The following is a 19,733-nucleotide window of genomic DNA, read 5'->3' as shown; positions in this document are numbered from 1 at the left end:
TAAACATTCTTATTTGATATCATTCCGGATTCATATGCTGATTAAATGCTATTGTGCGTGTCTTTATTAGCATATAAACAATGCTAATCTCTTTAGATTGTTAGTAAATACTGTAATTGATTCAGTATTAAAATATTCAAAGCAAAGAAACTTTTTTCAAATCAAGAAATTGATTACTATTAAAAGTTAATTTGCTTTATTATTTAGTGAAGATGATTATGAAATTATTACTCGTTTAATTTAAAATTATATCATTGGTAAGAGTAATTTGTTGAGTTTGCTGTCGTTACTTTTTAGTCGAATATTTACTCCGAAAAGAAGAACAAGATACTTAACGCTGAAGCCTACTAAAAGTTATTTTTTTTTGGTTTTGATTGTGAGGTGTACCTTTTTGTCGTCGAGTCGTCAATAGAATACTTTTATTACTAGCGATTTAATTATAAAGAAAAAAAAATTTTTCTCACACGTAACATAGGCGTGACTTAATTTATTTTCATAGATCTGTATAACTAAACATTACGAATCTGACTAATTATAACGGATGAATCGCGTATATTAATTATTTTTAAACATCCCGACGTTTCTCAATTGATATCAATTGAGAAATCGTTGGCGGTAGTTGTTAATAATATTTCCTTTGTTCTTCAAATAGACAAATGTCATCTTAGTCTACCCGTGACCACGAACACTGCAAAGTGCTCGAAACATCGGGATGTTTAAAAATAATTAATATACGCGATTCATCCGTTATAATTAGTTTTATTTAATGTGTAATAATCGCGAAAATTTAAGACAACATTATTACGAATCTGAATTCAATTTCAGTAATATCGAATACACAATCAGAATATTACGTCATTGCCGTTATTACCAGTTCTTTGATACATTTTAGAAGACATGTAATCGCTTCTCGTTACATTTCTAAGTTACGGAATATTAGTAACAAGACAGTCCAACGTCTGAATGGTTAACCGTAAATGATTACGGCAGTCACTTCTGTATACTCAATGAGAAGCCTAAATACATATATTTGTTTGTTACTTCAGTAAACGAGCTTTGCTTAATCAGCTCTGAAATTGTTTTAGTCGACTATTGCATGTACTAAATCTTTATTTCAAAATCAATGGTGAAATCGCTGTAAGATATTGAAAATCGAAACTTAATGATCAATTTTATCGATGTTATTTATTAAATTGTTCTTCGTTATATGTTTTTGTTATTATTCTAGAAATTTCTTTCTTTAATAATTCGAGGCTTGAACGTCAGGTATATCTTCTTATTTTTTATATTTTTATAAACAACTGTATTTACTCCAAGCTCCAAGTGTGTTTATTTATAAAAACACTGATAAAGTTAATATTTAATTCATATATTTTGAATAAACAAATTACGTTTAAAAATTCATAATTGTTTTTTTAAGTAATGATAAAGTTAATAGAGTCATTATTTTGTTTTAAAAATTTTGCAGCCAGCGTAAATAAAATATAATTAAATAAAACCTTTTTTAAAAAATGTCTAAATTTAATCTGTATTATAAAATGACCAACGCTGAAAGCATGTATTAAGGCTGCATCTTGAATAGTTTCGATGAAACAGGTATAAAATTCAATTGCAAGATTTGATAAACATACATGTAAAACACATTTTTACCAATAAATGATTCAAACGTATTTAAGGTTTGAGATTATTTAGTATTATGATGCAACTTTTACTGAATTATTAATTAAATATTTGATTATTTAATTGCAGTTCATTTTAAATGGAACTCGAAACTGTAGCACGTTAACCTTCCCTTTGTTACAAGGTATCTATTAAATAATTGCTCTCATGAGAACAATAATTGTATTACATTGTAAAGCAAATGATTATGTTATTATTTAATATTTAAAATGAATGACGACACAAAAACAATACAAGTATATCGAGGCAGATTGAGAGCAGTAATTATTTGGATGTATAAAGTTCAGAACCAACCTCTTACCGGTCAAAGTATGAACAAATATGGCTTGAAGGTTGTTTGTGACAACATTTAATTGTACAGAACCCTTATTATGATCTAGCTGTTACAATTGATTTGATTGATGATTGACAAAATTATATCGTGAGGAGTTAATCAAATCGGTCAGAAGAAGACGTCATCATCATTATCATTAGTGTGACAAAGTTATATCAATCTTGTTATGGATTAAATGAAGTTGAAACGAGTATTGTTTTTTTATGCTACTGGTTGGAGGAGCATATGGGCCACCTGATGGTAACTGGTTACCAACGCCCATACACAATCGCGCTGTAAGAAATATTAACTATTCCTTTCATCACAAATGCTCTACCAGCCTTGGGAACTAATATGTTATGTCCCTTGTGTCTGTAGTCATACTGGCTCACTCACCTTTCAAACCGGAGCACAACAATACCAAGTACTGTTGTTTGGTGGTAGAATATCTGATGAGTAGGTGTAAAAAAAAAGTGTTGTCGCTTGTTACAATAAAAAAAACTCAGTATATTTTTGTCTTTGCTCTAGCTCGAGCAGTTGTCAAACCGTGTATTGAAAATATTTATTCCCATTTCCTCCGCTTATGAATAAGCAGATAAAGTCGTTGTTTTGTGTCAGCGCTTACTTAAGAAAGCTTGGCACGTTCTGTTATTGTTCTTTGTGTTTACAATACGTCTTCATAATGCGAATGTATGCAAATCGTAAAACAAAGGAATCGTAAATAATCTTAAGTACAATTTTCGTGAAGCTTCTGACACTACTATTGAAAATTACTGTGATCAATTAAAGTTATATTACATGGCTACATACAAATGTTTTTTTATTGTATCTGACGTAATCTATTTAGAATAACTTTCGTCGTCTCTGTTCTGATGAAAATGATTAAAGTTCACTATGAGATTTAAAAAACAAAATCCATAGAAATGACTAATTTTGAAAAACAGATATGTTAGTAGGAAATAATCATCTATAGGCGAATCCAATTAACATTTGATTTTTTTTTAGTACGGAAATCAAGAATTTATAAGGCTTATTATCGAGAAAAAAAAACGTTTAATCTGGTCCATTGAATTGAAAAGTGTACGCATTGAGTTCATTGTAACAGAGTACGCATTGGGACAAAACGAATAGAAAAACCTAAAAATAAAAACCGCTGCTTACTCCGTTTCACCGCGCAATAGTAGCAAATTATCCGACTTAAGTATCTTTATTTTTTGCTCGCAAATGTGATTTGGTAGAAGGCGCGTGACTTTTGTAACCGCGACATTATCGTGACGGACCAAAAGATACCGACCTCGCCTTTGAACCAAAGAAATAATAGGCAATTCAATATTGAAAACGAAATCGAAACCACTTTCGTGTCGAGTTCAGGTTTCATTTTAAATTCATAAATAACTTTGTTAAGTTACAGGTATATTATTAAAAGCAAAATGTTTTAAGCAATTATATTGAAATGTGCTATTTGGACAACCAAGATGGCCTAGTTTTGGATCACGTACATCTTAACCGATGATTACGGGTTCAAACCCAAAGAACCAGCAAGTATCACTGAATATTAATGTGCTTAATTTGTGTTTATAATTCATCTCGTGCTCAGCGGTGAAGAAAAACATCGTGAGGAACCTGCATGTGTCTAATTTCATAGAAATTCTGCCACATGTGTATTCTACCAGCCCGCTTTGGAACAGCAGGATGAATATGTTCCAAACATCTCTTCAAAGGAGAGGAAGCCTTAGCCTAGCAGTGGGAAATTTACAGGCTGTTATTGTGCTATTTTGATGAATTAAAAGTCTTAGAAAAATAATTATTATATTGTTACTTATAGTTTTCAAACCATTTTACTCAAAGTAATGAAAGCAATATCTAATATGTTAAAATAGTTTAATGCTATATGTATTATACAATGACTTATATTAAAAACTCAAAGAGAAATGTTCAAAAACAACACGACATAAACTATGATCTGTAACTTTCCAAAAATAGCCAACCGCGCTACTTACCACTTACAATTTCGTTTAAAGATTGTTATTTGATACCATTACCTACTTTTAAACTCGCCTAAACCCCTCAGGCTAGCGACAAATTAGTTTCGTTTAAATGATCGCGCAAATATAAGTAATCTGTTATAAAAAATATTTGGCATATTAGAGAAACTACATCGGTGGTCCTGTAAAGCTGGCTTATAAAGCGGTAAAGTCTTTTTTTTCTGTTTGCGTTAATAAATGTTATTGAGTTTTTCTGTCACGAAATTCTCAAGATTGTTAGAAAGTAGGTAGTGATACAATCCCTTTCCTCAGAAAACACGTAAAGCCATTACTCTTGTGGCATGATCTCACCGGTCGGTTTACTTTACCTTAGGATGAGAGTGCAATAGCACTATACTTATGCACTGTTATAATTACACAAGAAAGAGATTCCTTAAATTAAAATATGTTAAAATTTGAGTACGCTAGCCACTCTACCGTACTCAAATTTTAATCAAAGTTAGGACATTATTGTTTCGAATTAAACAGCCATAAGTGTTAATTAAATTATTAATTAACACTTATGGCTAAATTAAATTAAATTTTATTGTCCCTGTATTATACGAAACTGCTAGTACTTACGCAGCGTCCATATATTTGCGTAATGAAAATATTACCTTAGCTAATGTCATGTAATTAAAGTTTGCAAAGATATAATTGACCTTCTGTAACCCGTTTCAATGTAAATGGAACCGATAATAGTAACATGTGTTTGACGGAAGAGACTATTTCTATCATCAATGAAAAAATGTCGTAAGTAATATTAATATAGAATTGAACTCAGTGTTTAGAGTAAATGCTGATCACAAAACAGCTAAAGTACCAGTAAGGAAATTAGAAATTCTGTTGAATGTAAAGCCCCGAAGCAATTACTTGGAAGTATTTTATAAGAGCAGGCAATTAATTGATTTACTCGCGAACGGCTTTAATATTAATGAAACTATATTTGCATTATTTATTAGACGCGAACATATAGTAGATCTCATGTTATCTAAGGAGATACATGAGTATAAATGATTCTAGCCTACGTGATGCCTGTCTTACTCGTTCATAACGGGATCGCTCATTACATCATGAACAGGTATTAAAAGATATCCGACAACTTGATATATTGTCGATTTCTAATGATTATATTTTAACTACTAACAATTGCGTTAAAATAAGATTATGACTAACATTAAAATTTACTCGAGAAACATTAATTTATATGTAACTTGTATGTTAAATGTTAAGCAAATTTAATACTTTAAAAGTTTAAAAGCAGCACGATCGTAACCCATTCACCGATGTCTATCAATAACTATTCCTTTTCACGGATCCAGCTCCAAAGACCCCGCTAACATCGTGACAGCGTTGTCCCGATAACGGAGATGCCGGGACCTTGCTAGATTAAACCGAACAGCGCTTCACGTGCCATCCTTTACAGGCTGTCGTAAGATTATTTCTCTTTAAAGGTAAATATTTCAAGAGTTAAACTCAATGAAAGTATAAATTTAGTTGGAAAAGTTTTGTATAGCAATAATGTTGATGGTATTATACTTGTATTTGATTAAACGAAATTTAGCTTTAACAAGTAATTATTAGAGGTCTAAATTGTAAGAAACAAAAAAGGAATGTGATATTTAGACGTACAGTGTATGTTACCGATAAAATCTAAATTTAATACCGTCGAATCTTTATAGTTTTCCCAACAATGATACGAATGCCTTTTTGATTTTCTATTGCTTTTAAATGTCACTAGGACCGGAGTCGTCGTGTTAAACAGAAAGCGATGAGAAAGGTCTTCCTATCTGAGATGACATTTGCTGTGTTTTATTGCATCAAAAACATTATGGCTATTACAAAAATTACAGTACGTTTTCAACTTATGACTCAACATATCGACAATTTTGTTATTCATATATACATCATATTTTATCTAACATGGCAAGTTTATTTCTGTAATTTGACATATTGTAACATTTTACCTGACAATCTTAGTTTAGATGATTGTGCTTCGATGTTATCACGTATTATGTAAGGGACCGCCGATACGAGTCCGACTCAAAAGATTTAATGAGCTTCATACAAAGCCGATACGATTATAAAGTATTCAGTATTTATGTCTCCGTATTAACCATTCGTTTATATTACGCTGCCTTATTCAGCTGCGGTAAATGATGATAATTGCGCTCAGTAGGTACTACTTTAGTATAAGCAATTGTATCTAGAAGATCGAGGTCATCGAATAAATGACAAATTGCTTCATCTTTGTCAATTACAGGTGTAAATTAATTCGTGATCGGTAATTACATTTCAATCAATCCGTGTTATATTTGTCGGTGTTCAAAGGGCAGTTCGAACGAACGTAACACGTGTTTCGATAAAAAGTGAGCGGACGCGTTACGATCAGGTTTTCGGTTGATATGTCTTTTTTTATCTTTACCAGTCTTAACTTCGTTTATGCAATCTGAACTGAACGCTGTTACAAATTGCATTTAATTATAAAATATAGTACACGTAATTGTATTTGTTAAGTGCGATTTTATTTGAACTCGTTTATGTTAATTATGTTGACATTAAGATTGCTCGAAGTAGGTTTTATGTGATACCATTGAAACATTAGAAAGGTATGTTCTACTATTTATCAATGTACGTATATCTAGCATACCACAACTTAAGGTAAACACAAATTCTACAAAACTTTTCTCTTAAGATTTTTCAGATTACAAACATGTATTTTTTAATACGTAATAAAAATTCAATGAAAATTTATGTGTCGCGCAAATGGTCACCAATAAAATCGAATTATTTGTAATAATATAATATTTATAATAATTGTTGTCACCAAACCACGCGGTCAAGATTTATTCTTATATGAATTATAACATTTGGGGGACTGTTAATAGTTCTAATTCTAATAAAAGTCTTTGCTTAAATCAGTTGTGAAATACTTTACGCACATGAATAATTTCATAACATATTAAAAATAAAATTGTTATCACTTTAAACCAATTACTGATCACACCAACAAGCATTATAAAATTACACGTCTCGCTAAGTGCTATTGATTTTTAAGATCCAGATAGCCCTGTAACGATAAAATTAACTGCAGGGTGTCAGTATATAGTTCAGGATGATATTATCACAAGGTTCTAACACGCTAAGTTAATGATATTTTATTATAGACTAAGACAGACGATTGCGCTAATAAAATCGTGGGATACTAATCGTGTGTTGTCAATACTTTGACGGGACCAGTATTACTTCAAGTTATAAAATATAATACAAGGTAATTACCTGCAAATCGAAAGTCTATAGACACATAGATTTGATAGGTTTGATGATTGATTATTGAAACTAATAGTCTTACTTATCTAACTGCAATGATCATATTATAAACACTGAACCTACTTTGTTTGTTACTTAGAATTTATTATGTTAGAGTTTGACTGTCTTGTTGGGCTTGTCGTTAGATATAAGGTTCTTAATCCAAAGTCCCGGGTTCAATCCCTAGGACGGGCTGAAACAGTAAAAGTTATTGTATTTTCTATTGGAAAATTTTCATTAAATGCCCGTAGCCTGTCTATGGGAAGAGTGTTTATTACCGTACCTCGTAAAGCAAGAGTCTCCTTCGTCTTAACTTTTTACTTTCGTGCTGTATTCACAGATCCGTAGGATAATAAGAGGAAGGAAATGGACTGTATGTATGTTCTTGTGTACAGGCTTATGAACATATGCACATATGTCCGGCCTAATCGGCTGATCTCTTATGATGGGCAATCGCGTTTGAATTCGGACATCATCATCATCAGTTTTTCCTTAGATACTCGGTTAATTATTTTAAAGGGACACAAGATATTGTGTATGCATATTAGATATCAAGTACTGTACAATGTATCATTTCATTGTAATGTATTTATATTTGCTATGTACATTGTACACTCCACCTCTTTCTATATTCATTCTTCTATCTTTTAAGGTTGAGTGAAAGAGATCGCTGTTTTAGATATAATGCCTCTTGTGCATCTTTCTTAAACGAGACTAAAGTATGTGTTTATTGGTGTACAATAAAGATTTTTTTGATATTTCAACAGAATATAAATTAAAAAATCTGATTGTTGTTATTGTTATACGAGGCTATTTTTATGCTCATACCAATTACTCCTACTACGGGGTTAAATAAAAGGATCTTATATTTAAAACGAATTGCTTTTCCTCTTAATACATTTGCACCTTTTTTTTAAACCAATCAATTTAGATCGGACTCAGCCATTAAATATAAAAAGTAAACGCGTCAAAGAAACTTGTTAACTGTACAAAATAATAGCTTTGAACTAACAATATATCTATATTTTTTGTTACTGTGTACATACACGTAATATTAGTGGTATCGAAACAAGTGTATATGATAAATATATCAAGAATGTGATAAATCTAGTATTACTTTTTTAAATTAACTTAATCGTTTTAAAATGTATCTTAATTATACATCGGTGTATTGCGTAGAAGTGGTAAGACCTCTAGTTTCCTATTATCACATTATTGATAATAATGATAATTATTAGTTAGAGTGCTGTGTTTTCTGTGTTTCACTCTATAATTTAAATAGTTCGATGACATCGGAATGCCGTTTACACTTTATTTATTTGACATTATAACACGTGTAAACAACCCATTGCTATGATATTATGACAGTATGCTAATGTATAGTGGCGTGCATAAGTTTTTTTAATTTGTTTGCAGAAAAAACAAAATACACACAGTTATACGAGACTACTAAAGTACAGTTGTGTGCATATTTTGTTGTTAAAAATTTCTTTTGTAGGAAATTTTGTAGGAATTTTGTAGGAAAAATACAAAATACTTATATCTTATGATGCCGTCCCAATAGATACATAAAATAATCTGTGAATAACTCAAGTCATCGTGTTTTGTTTTTCCGAACCGGTGGTAGTGTTTAATTTGACCATCAATAATTGAGTGTAATGCTTCTATATTGAATAAAGGAATTTAATTTTCATGTATATACAATTAAGTGTCTATTAATTGAAAAAAATAAGGAAATTATGACATATGTTCGATTTTGAACATATTTGACTTATTACCGAATAAAATTGTCTGGAATATTTTTATTTTACCTCTTACTCAGACAATTGCTAAGAAAAAAAATCATGAGTAAAACTTTAAAGATCTCAATAATTCATTGCCTAGATCTGGAAAACAAAACGTTTTAAATGCTTCAATGTTATCAAAGAAAGATTTAGCTTCATTCGGAAATTTGTCGTCTTGTCCCATTGTAGAGATTAGCAAGTTTTCATGTGTCAAGATTTACATCCTAGTTTATGCAATTCCACGATAAGTTTGTTTTATATTGCTATGGTCTAACAACCTGTTAATATTCAGTTGATTTTGGATCTTGTCAGATCCGCCCACGCGTTGACGAAAGAATACGAGTTTTGAGTGCATTAATATGTTTTCTTTCTAAACATGTATTGTCAATATAAGTTTGTTAGAAACAATCAGCTCCATATACTGATTTCGTAATGGCTTGTTCGGTTTCTCAATAATTGAACATTCGTTTTGTCGGTATATTCGTGTCATATTTTTTTAATGTTTTAAAAAATTAAGACTAAGAAAAAAGAGCGAGACAAGAATGTTTAATTTTTTATTTAATTTATTTTTGGGCTAAAACTTTTTTTTAATAAAACGAACTGCTTGCTGTTCCTATATTCACTGTTAGCCCTTAGCCTAAACTTCAGTTTTCAAAAAAAATATTTTTGACAGTCCAATTCTATTAGTGGAATCGTAATCGTCTAAAGCCTTCCACGAGAAATGGGATATGCAATGAAAGAATAATTCAAATCAAACCAATAGTTCCTGAGTTTAAGGCGTTCAACTAAACCGACAAACATACTCTTCAGACATAAAATATTAGTATAGATTTTGATTATTATTTTGTGTTGAGTTTCAATAAACCTCCAAGGTATCCATTTCAAAATCATTAGTGCCGAACTTCCATACCAATATAGCCAGTATTTTTTTCGTAAAGGTTTGCATTAAATAGCTGCGTCTGTATAAATCCTGTTCTCCAAGACTCCATCCGGGTTTTTTATAAAGAGAGATCCTATATTTTCCCTCAAATGCAGTAATTTGTATGCCTGTGTCCTTATCCAGTCTTCGAAGTACTGATTTGTTCATGACCATGATTTTCTTAGATAGTTTCTTTTACACATTCTTTTCCTATCAGATATGCTGTTATTTCCAACTTCCAGGATAGGGTAGGTCACTCTGCTTTAACATTCTGAAGCATTAATAGTTGAATAAATATTAGCTTTCTGTGAAAAGTATTCAAAACATAAAAATCATTACAGTAACAAGACCAGACCTACTAAGAGAGTTCTATCTACGCTCAATTTTATCTGTTGACATTTATACCTTATGCAAATGGCATTTATCCCCTATATTCTATATTTGGTCCAAGTTTTGCACCTGCGGCCTGCATTTTATAACCAAACAAAGTAGTTCATTTACTTTTATTTAAGACATATCTAAAATATTTACAATTCATCAATGGAGTAAGGTACCTTTAATTTATACTTGAACGAATTTCGGTCATAGTTGTCAATAGAAATTGAACTTATAACTCAGTTAACAGTTAAGATCACTCATGAGAAGAGAATATTACTTTTAAATTTAAATAAGTCAGTTCCAATCAATCAGAAAAATAATATTTTAAATGTTTGAATATTATCAAAGAATGATTTGGTTTCGTTCTGAAATTTGTTATCTTGTCCCAGTGTAAAGGTTAGCAACTTTTCATGTGATTTATATCCTAGTTTATGCAATTGTACAATAGTCAATATCATGTACAAGATAACAACACATAATACATTTTAATATTCAAGTGTACCACCAATGAAACTAAAAATAATATACAGGCTAGGAAGTCGTTTAAGAGACGGCATACAGTAAGATTTCAATAACTTTTATATAATTTTAATAGCTTTTAATAAAGATCAGATGACGGTTTTGAAGATCCAATTATAATTTGAGAACACAAAAATAAAGACAATCTTATTTAATTTTTTATATTATCATACTTCAATGAATAGGTAAGAATTATTAAGTAGGTGGATATAATAGTCTACCATCATTCCAAAACTTTCAATTAATTTGTGTCTTCTTTACAACTAGTCACCTATTGTAATTATAGGAACAAGAGATAACGTTTTAGATTCGATGGTTGCAGCAAACCAAGTCTGACTTCTTGCATTCCTATTAATTATTTGGGCTAAAGTGAAAATTTCGTATTAGATGCTCCATTAACTTATTTGCCTTGTTAAATTAAATTCACACGTATATTTAGTGACATACAAACCATGACCACACACTACTCCAGAATTCCATAGAAGATGTCTTGAATAGGCGACTGATCTGAATGGACGTTTTGTTTTCATCAGTATATTATCTGTGACACTAATAAGAATGGTATCCAATGACTTCTATTTGTATATCTAATAAATAGAATGTGGGGAACAATGCGTTGTGTTCAAACAAATATTTAATTGGTAGCTAATTACTGAGCTGGCTCTATTGTTTTACGACGATTCTTTCTCACAATTGCCATTGTGGCTAAACAATGTTGGGAGATGACCTCAGGACGTGACGCAACGCCTTTTTATCCGCCCAAGAAAGCATTTTGATCTTAGTGCAGTACGGGATTTTTAATTTGAAGGTGATCTTCTCTTTAGTGCACTTAAGATTACCAGAATTATACGCAGTGATTGTTAATTATGTTTGATTCAAAGTGTTTTTATCTGGAAGATAGTATTGATAACTTAGTGTCTAGGGATTTTAGTTGAATGTGAAAAATTGTTTGGTGAATTTAGGTATATTATATCTTTTAAAGGTCTTTTCTGTTAATATCTTATGTAGAAAATACGTAACTGATTTAGAATTGATAATTTTGATCATTAATAAATCAAGCTTTCGTCTTTCGATTATCGTTTTGTGGATATTGTGTATATAAATAAAATTAATAATTACTTAACTTATAGCTGAGTCGAGATGGCCCAGTGGTTAGAACGCGTGCATCTTAACCGATGATTGCGGGTTCAAACCCAGGCAAGCACCGCTGATTCATGTGCTTAATTTGTCTTTATAATTCATCTCGTGCTCAGCGGTGAAGGAAAACATCGTGAGGAAACCTGCATGTGACAAATTTCATAGAAATTCTGCCACATGTGTATTCCACCAACCCGCATTGGAACAGCGTGGTGGAATATGTTCCAAACCTTCTCCTCAAAGGGAGAGGAGGCCTTTAGCCCAGCAGTGGGAATTTACAGGCTGCTGTTGTAACTTATAGCTATATTAAGTATTTGGAATTTTAATAGCGAGATATTGGATTTTGATTCAATATAAACCATTACAGGTAAAAATTATGATCATTTCTAATAACATCGTGTCTTTTTTTACAGATGGAACACTGGAAAGGATAGTATAAGGAATGCGAACAAGGGGGAATTACAATTTTTGCGTGAGTAAAATTTTATACAATTATCTTTTATATCACTCAAAGAGTTTCATTATGATTGTTTTTTTGCGCTGAATTAAAATTAAATACACAGTTGTAATTGTAGTACGCAGAATAAACGTAAGCATTTCGGTTTCATTGTACGTTATACGTTAATTAGCTGGCATACTTTTTTACACACTTTTACTACTTCATATTAAACAAGAGCTCACTTATTATAAAACCTGAATTCAAACGGTGATCGTAGTTTTGAATAAGGATTTAAATCCTTGAGTTTCTAAGCGTTTATAATATGATAATTCATCTCGTGCTCAGCGTTCATAAAACATGTTGAAACATGCAAGCATGTAACGCATGAATATCTTGTCTTGTCATAGCTGTAAAACTCCTGCCTTTTTATAAGCAGATGAGGCCTCCCCTCTTGTCATTAGAAATATCAGCATGCGTTTTAAAAAAGGTTAGCAATGCATCTATTGATATTTATAAAATCGCAATGACGTTGTGAACGAACGAGCTTATGTTTAACTGTAGTTGCCAAACATACATTTCATATATTTCAATTTTATTGTATTTTATTTCTATGCGTATTTCAATTCAAAAAAAGAATCTTGTTACCGCTTATTTTAACCATGACTTACCATGTATATGTAATTCAAATTGTATTTAGCGTATTATAATTACGAAAATCGTACTAACCGACGTGATCATTAAAGGCTAAACTTATTAGTTAAGAATTGTATCTCTTTATATTTTTTGTCCGTCGGCAAACCATTTAGTTATAACTTTAAAAGTAAATACATCCTATTAGCTGGAATAATCATAAAGCATACGTGTACGTCTAATTCCGTCCAGTTATCTTGGATGACATTTTTGTTAAACTACTTGATTACTACTGTTTTTGCTCTAGCTGTAACTTTAGTGAAATAGAGGTTTAATGAGACTAGGATTGTGCAATCGCAAACATTATGAAATTATCGATGGTACCTACTTAATTATATGGACTTGTTAATAGCAATGGCTTTTAACTTCAATAGTTGATATTATGTGTACACTAACTGCTTAATTTGTTGCTATATCTTTCTAATATATGACGTTAAAAAGGGAGGCAATTATTTTTTGTTTTCCCGAATGTGTTTCAAGATTGTTTAGTAAGAATAATGATACTTTATGTATAATCAGATTTTATTTCACAAGCAAACTGCTACCAGTGATATAAAATATTAGTTATTGAATTAGGAATGTCAATGTAGAGGAAGTTTTAATCGTCGTTCTTGTAATTGCTAATATGTTACTTATTTATGTCATAGAATTATGTTGCTTTTTTAACTTGTTCGTCAGAAAATATAATATATCCCTTTATAAATAATGGTATGAATAGTATGGTATTTTGTTCTATTTTCTAATATTATTTATTTGACGGTAGCGCTTTTTGCTTCGTCCACACGTCAGATATTCTACAGCCAAACAGCAGTAATCAGTATTGTCGTGTTTCGATTTGAAGCATCAATGTGTTAGTATAACTACAGGCACAAGGGACCTAACATCTTTTTTCCCATGGTTGCTGACGTGGCGATGTAAGGAATGGTTAATATCTCTTACAGCGCCATTGTCTATGACTGGCTGTCACCAAAAATCAGCAGATTGATCTTTTTCTTGCCCACAATATATAATTACAAAAAAAAATATTTTTGTTATATTTTATTTAAAAAAATGTCATTGTCGACACTAATAAAACACACTAGTAAAAAATATGCGATTATTTCAAATAACTTGTTGCAATTAGTTACTTGTATTTTTTTAAATATTCTGTTATACATTTCTGGTGACGCGGAAAGACGCGGTTGCATGCTTAAAATCAATTGACATGAAACGGTATAACCTTATCAAGGAGTAACACCTTAGTCTGTACTTTAATGGCAATCATTAACTCTGATATTATATGAAATAACTACGACGTATTCACAGCTATCGTAATAAAATACGTAATTAACCCAATTTAACAGATCAAAATACATTTGCGATATCAAATAATTAAAATGCTTTTAGTGATATTTATTACGAAATAGGTTCTTACATAAAGTTTGTATATCTGATCTTACAAAAATATTAGTCTAGATATGTTTTTTTATTCTACCCAACGGCATCTTGTTTTTATATAAGTACACAATCAGATTCTTCATGGAGCAATCATATTGTTTACTGATTTTTATTTATTGTCATTTATTGCACTTGCTGTGCCCGTGATTTGTCGGATTGTCGGATTTGTCGCCCTATCAGATTATATAGGCTGGTCTGGCTGGTTTCCCGAGATTAAACGTGGCCAAAACGGTCAGGATGCAATTTACACTGTTGGTGTAAAATTTTCAAGATTTTAATAGTTCATATAAGCTTATCACCTTCCTTAGTTTTTGCTTATACATACATACACATTCATGTTGTAATACAAAGATACCCCCACCAACGAAGGTTGCAATATGAAAGATCACAGTTTGAACTTTTTTAATGGCTGTTTGATGTTCATGCTTAGGTCAAGGTCACTGACACAATTTTTTTATAACATATCGTTGGCGGATTAGCACAAAGCCTGGAATGCTCCACTATCCCTGGGAACTAAGACGTTATGTCTATTACACTGACTGACTCACCCTTCAAACACTTTTTTGTCTGTACAATATATGACAGGTGGTAGGATCTGATACAGGGTAAAGCTTATTAAAAAAAAAAAAACCGGACATATTGCAGTGTGCGATTAACAGCTGGTATATGAGTGTCGGCAGGTGACATCCTTTTCAAGAAGGTTAATCGTACATGACATTAGTAATGAATCATACAAAGGCGAAAAACATAATGACTAATGGATAACCAGTTTAGTAGTCTTCGGGGTTAGATAAAGTATTTTCTGAAATAATATATAAATGAGTTATATAGATAAAAATCTGTCAGATATATCCTTATACCTTTTTTTTTATTTTAGTAACAGAAGTGAAATTGTAGAACTATGAAGGTTACATTTAATACAAAATCCTCTTTAAACAAAATAAAGCACTCATTATTTTTCTTTGTAAATTTCACCAAACAAAACTGATAAATGAAAAAATTGTCACATTCATTGATCATTTTAGTATATTTTAGAAAGGTAAGCTTTCGAAAAGAAATTGCGTATTTACAATAAAGAAATCGATCAATGGAAAAGATGATTAAATTACATGAACATTACCTTTTTTGTCAAAGGTAATTAGACAATGAGCAACAAGGGAATACTCAGTGAAACTCAATCCAATCAAGTCTACAGGGATTAATTTGCGATCCATTCATATAAAATGAGACATTAATTTTTCATTATACTTAAATTCATTTCTTATTACACATCAACGATCGTATATACGTTATAATGGCATAGTAACAGCCTGCAAATTTCCCACTGTTGATTCACTTTTGAGGCTACGTCTCCCTTTGAAAGAAAATATTTCACCACGCTGTTCCAATACAGGTGGTGGATTAACATGTGGCACAATCTCTATGAAATTAGACACATGCAGGTTTCCTCACGATGTTTTCCTTCACCGCTAAGCTCGTGATGAGCAAACACAAATTATGTACATAAAAATTCAGTTGTACTTGCCTGGGTTTGAACATACAATCATCGGTTAAGATGCACGCGTTCTAACCTCTGGGCCAACTCGGCTCTTTAGTATATACGTTGCTATTATCAAAACACATGACCATTAACATTAACCTACGTAAACACACGTTTCTCTTAATATAAAGAAGCAATCCTTTTAAAAGGTTTTACGTTCACAAAACAAACGATGCTAAAATTATTGATGGAAAATTTCAAACAGCACTTATTTCAACTCATTTAAGAATATGCTGAGCGTTATTCATTTAAAACGCAAATTATAATTTATTACACTATAAATTATCAGCCCTGTTATAACACGTCTGTACAGTCGGGGTAAGAAAAGCTTCGTCACCTTAAGATCTATTTTCGTGTGCTCAGTATGAGCGATAATCTGCTTTGCCGATCAAAAATGACATATTGTGTCGCAATGCTTTGATGTTTAGATTCAAAAGGTACTAAGAGTTTAACTTGACAAAGAATGAATTTGAAAACTGACGAAGGTTTTCTTACTCTGACTGTACATCGGAGGCATTTTATTTTTCTTTATTATACTACTATTATATAGCGAACAGCTCTTGGTTCTATTTTATTTAAGCCGGTAAACTGCATGTAAAGGCACTTAACGAGAAGTTATCTCGGTACAGAAGTGATATTTCGCTTATGTGGAGCAACTGGTCAATACAATTGTGGTTATATGGTTCGGATTAAAACTGTGTTACGACGCTGTATTACATGTTTGTGTAAACTATACCGTCTGTACTAATTCTGTAAATGCTCATGTAACTATATATCTGTTGGTCTGTCTTACTTTTTTACGGACGAACATACATTTGAAAAACAATACAATGTAACCGCGTACGAAAACTAGTTATTATATAGAAATGCAATTAATTACGTCGTTAGTTATTTGTATCATACACGTGCATATAACAACACTTTTTATTTCTATTTTTACGCCTAATTTATAGCATGACAAAATATTTTTGATAGTTTCGTCTAATTTTACTGCAACAATATATTATTGTAAACAAGCGCGTCTGCTCAATAATATGTACATACACGTTATAATATAATCAGGTTATTATTAAAAAAAAAAGCCGGCCAAATGCGAGTCGGACTCGCGCACCGAGGGTTCCGTACAAACCTGCAAGGTTTACAAAGTTCGTTCATTACGACAATCGAGTCATAACTATGGTATTTTTATTGCAAAATGAAATTATATTTTGTAATGTAACTAAAAATTTAAGGCTTTCGGAATTTTTCCTTTATGTGTGCTATAAAACGTTGCTTGACATAGAAGTTTGATTTTGTTACAGCTTAAAGGTATTATTGACCTGAGTATTTGGTATGAATTTCAATTTAATACCTCTACGCGTTTATGAGGAAATGGGTAGAAAGTTTGAAATTATTGAAAAAATATATATTATGTGATGTAACTAAAAATTTATGGTTGTCGTAATTTTTCCTTTATCTATGCTATAAGACGTTGCTTCGTACCAAATTTTAAGATTCTGAGTTCACGGGAAGCACCCTGTAGGTATTGATTCCCTTGCAAGTGTCGAAAATTTGCGGCATAAACGGCTGTATCTTTTGATTGCGTTGGCTTAGAAGTTTGATTTTTTCAAAGCTTCAAGGGACAGTAGACCTGAGTAATTGATATAAATTTCAGCTTCATACCTCCACGCGTTCCTGAGAAAAAGGGTCTTGACAGACGGACGGACGGACGGACGGACAGACGGACAACAAAGTGATCCTATAAGGGTTCCGTTTTTTCCTTTTGAGGTACGGAACCCTAAAAAGGAAAAAGTTACTTGATGAACTAATTCATTTGTTTCATTCCGTCAATATTTCATTTTCTAGAAGTCTTAAAAGTAATACAAGCCTTTTAAATAATAAAAATAGCATATGCAACTTCATAAATTAAATAGATATTAAAATGAATAGTAATGAATATTGTACCCGATTGCAATTTATAGTACTTCCATGAACTATTTCTTCGTCAGTGTTAATCTACTTAACAAGTAATTGTATACAGTTTTGTGAAATTTATATATACCGTTACAGGAACTAACCACAAATGGTAAAAGTATTTCCTTGTAAGTGAAAAATAGTTTATAGATTTATATCGCATAAAGCCGCATGCCTATAGCATTCCTTTTTTGAATATAATTAAATTTTTAGTTCGATTAGATCTGAAAGAAACTCAAAATTAAACTCTGAACCTGAAGTGAATTAATAGAAAGTTATAATTCGATAGATATATTAATTACAAACATTGAAATTTAAAATCGTTTCAAAATATTCGAAAGCAATATTCGAACTCCAAAAAATTTACGAATCTGGTAGGTAATAAAATTTAAATTTATGTTGACGTTTAAAAAACATACCTTTTATAAATATATACATAGCTTTTATAAATACTGTAAATTACAGTGACAGTCCATGACGTCACTATAAACAAAATATCGTGCAGTAGTCACGTCGTCAGTTTTAATGCAAATTATTATCGATATAATGTACGGATTTGTTTTTTTAATTAATTACAAAATAGGGGTAAATTGCTTTCAAATTGATACATACGCTTTAACGCATACGTAGATCACACCGGAGATATCCGTAAAGGCTGTAACACACCTAATTTAATAATTCTCATTTGATAATCAATTTATTTCTCGTCAAGAGAAATTATATTTAAAACAGGTTGTGACAGGTAGTTCGAGTTTTTTTGCATCATTTACTGCTTGTTTAAAACTAAACCAGTCTTTGGGACGGTGATTTTGTTCGAAGTTTTAAATATATCCATATTAAAACAAGATCATTAGAGTTTTTATAATACATATACATCATATATAGTTATAATTATAATATAACATACGAGTAATTTTTTTAATCTAGAGTTAAATATATGAATTATTTATATTGTAGATTTATTTGTTACTTTTAATTATTTCTACGATCAGATGTTTATGTATCCACTATACGTAATTGTCCTACTGTATTTCGAACACAGTGTAGATATCCTGTGTCCAGATTTGCAGGATTCATAGACTATCATCTAAAACTTAGTTATTATGTTTTAGTTATTATGTTTATAAACGACGATAGCATAGGTCATTTTTTTTTTACATTGTATAATATGTTTTAATTTCAACTTCAAACAAATTTATTGTCACGATACACTATGAATGTTATGTACACTTGTAATCGATGTACATATCAGAAGTTGTTTTTCTTTTTTTGGATGTTGTGTAAGCAATCAATTAATATGTATATTGTTAGTGTACTTATTAAATAAATAAAAAAAACCTTTCGATAAAAAGGTTTTACAATCCGAGGTAGAGATACATACACGGGAGTAGAACGCCACCAATTTCCTTGCTATCATTACCCATAATTTTCTGTAATACTTTTGATTGTTTCGACTCGATTTGTCCTTGAAACCTAGGAATCTCAGTATCAATAAGAGTATTATTACATCTGTTATATAATCACGGTTTAAATGTTTCGATGAAATACCTACTTTTCAAATCATCCGCACGAAATAAGTCACTTGCTAGTGTTACTAGATACTCTAAGTAT

At 31.1% G+C, this 19,733-nt stretch overlaps 1 protein-coding gene across 4 annotated transcripts in view; it reads left to right on the top strand.

Annotated features, from left to right (window-relative positions):
• Nucleotides 1–19,733, top strand: part of LOC124535083 (cadherin-99C) — a 146,801-nt gene that overhangs the window by 77,463 nt on the left and 49,605 nt on the right. For 3 of the 4 annotated variants that reach the window (XM_047111136.1, XM_047111132.1, XM_047111133.1), the window contains exon 3: nt 12,477–12,535. The gene's annotated coding sequence lies outside the window, so the exon portion shown is untranslated. Of the gene's footprint in view, nt 1–3,359; nt 3,365–12,476; nt 12,536–19,733 lie in introns of all 4 variants that reach the window. The other variant, XM_047111134.1, reaches the window with a different exon arrangement.

The sequence above is a fragment of the Vanessa cardui genome, chromosome 14, assembly GCF_905220365.1.
Source record: "Vanessa cardui chromosome 14, ilVanCard2.1, whole genome shotgun sequence".
Lineage (NCBI taxonomy): Eukaryota > Metazoa > Arthropoda > Insecta > Lepidoptera > Nymphalidae > Vanessa > Vanessa cardui.
This window is presented reverse-complemented; position numbering and strand designations above follow the sequence as displayed.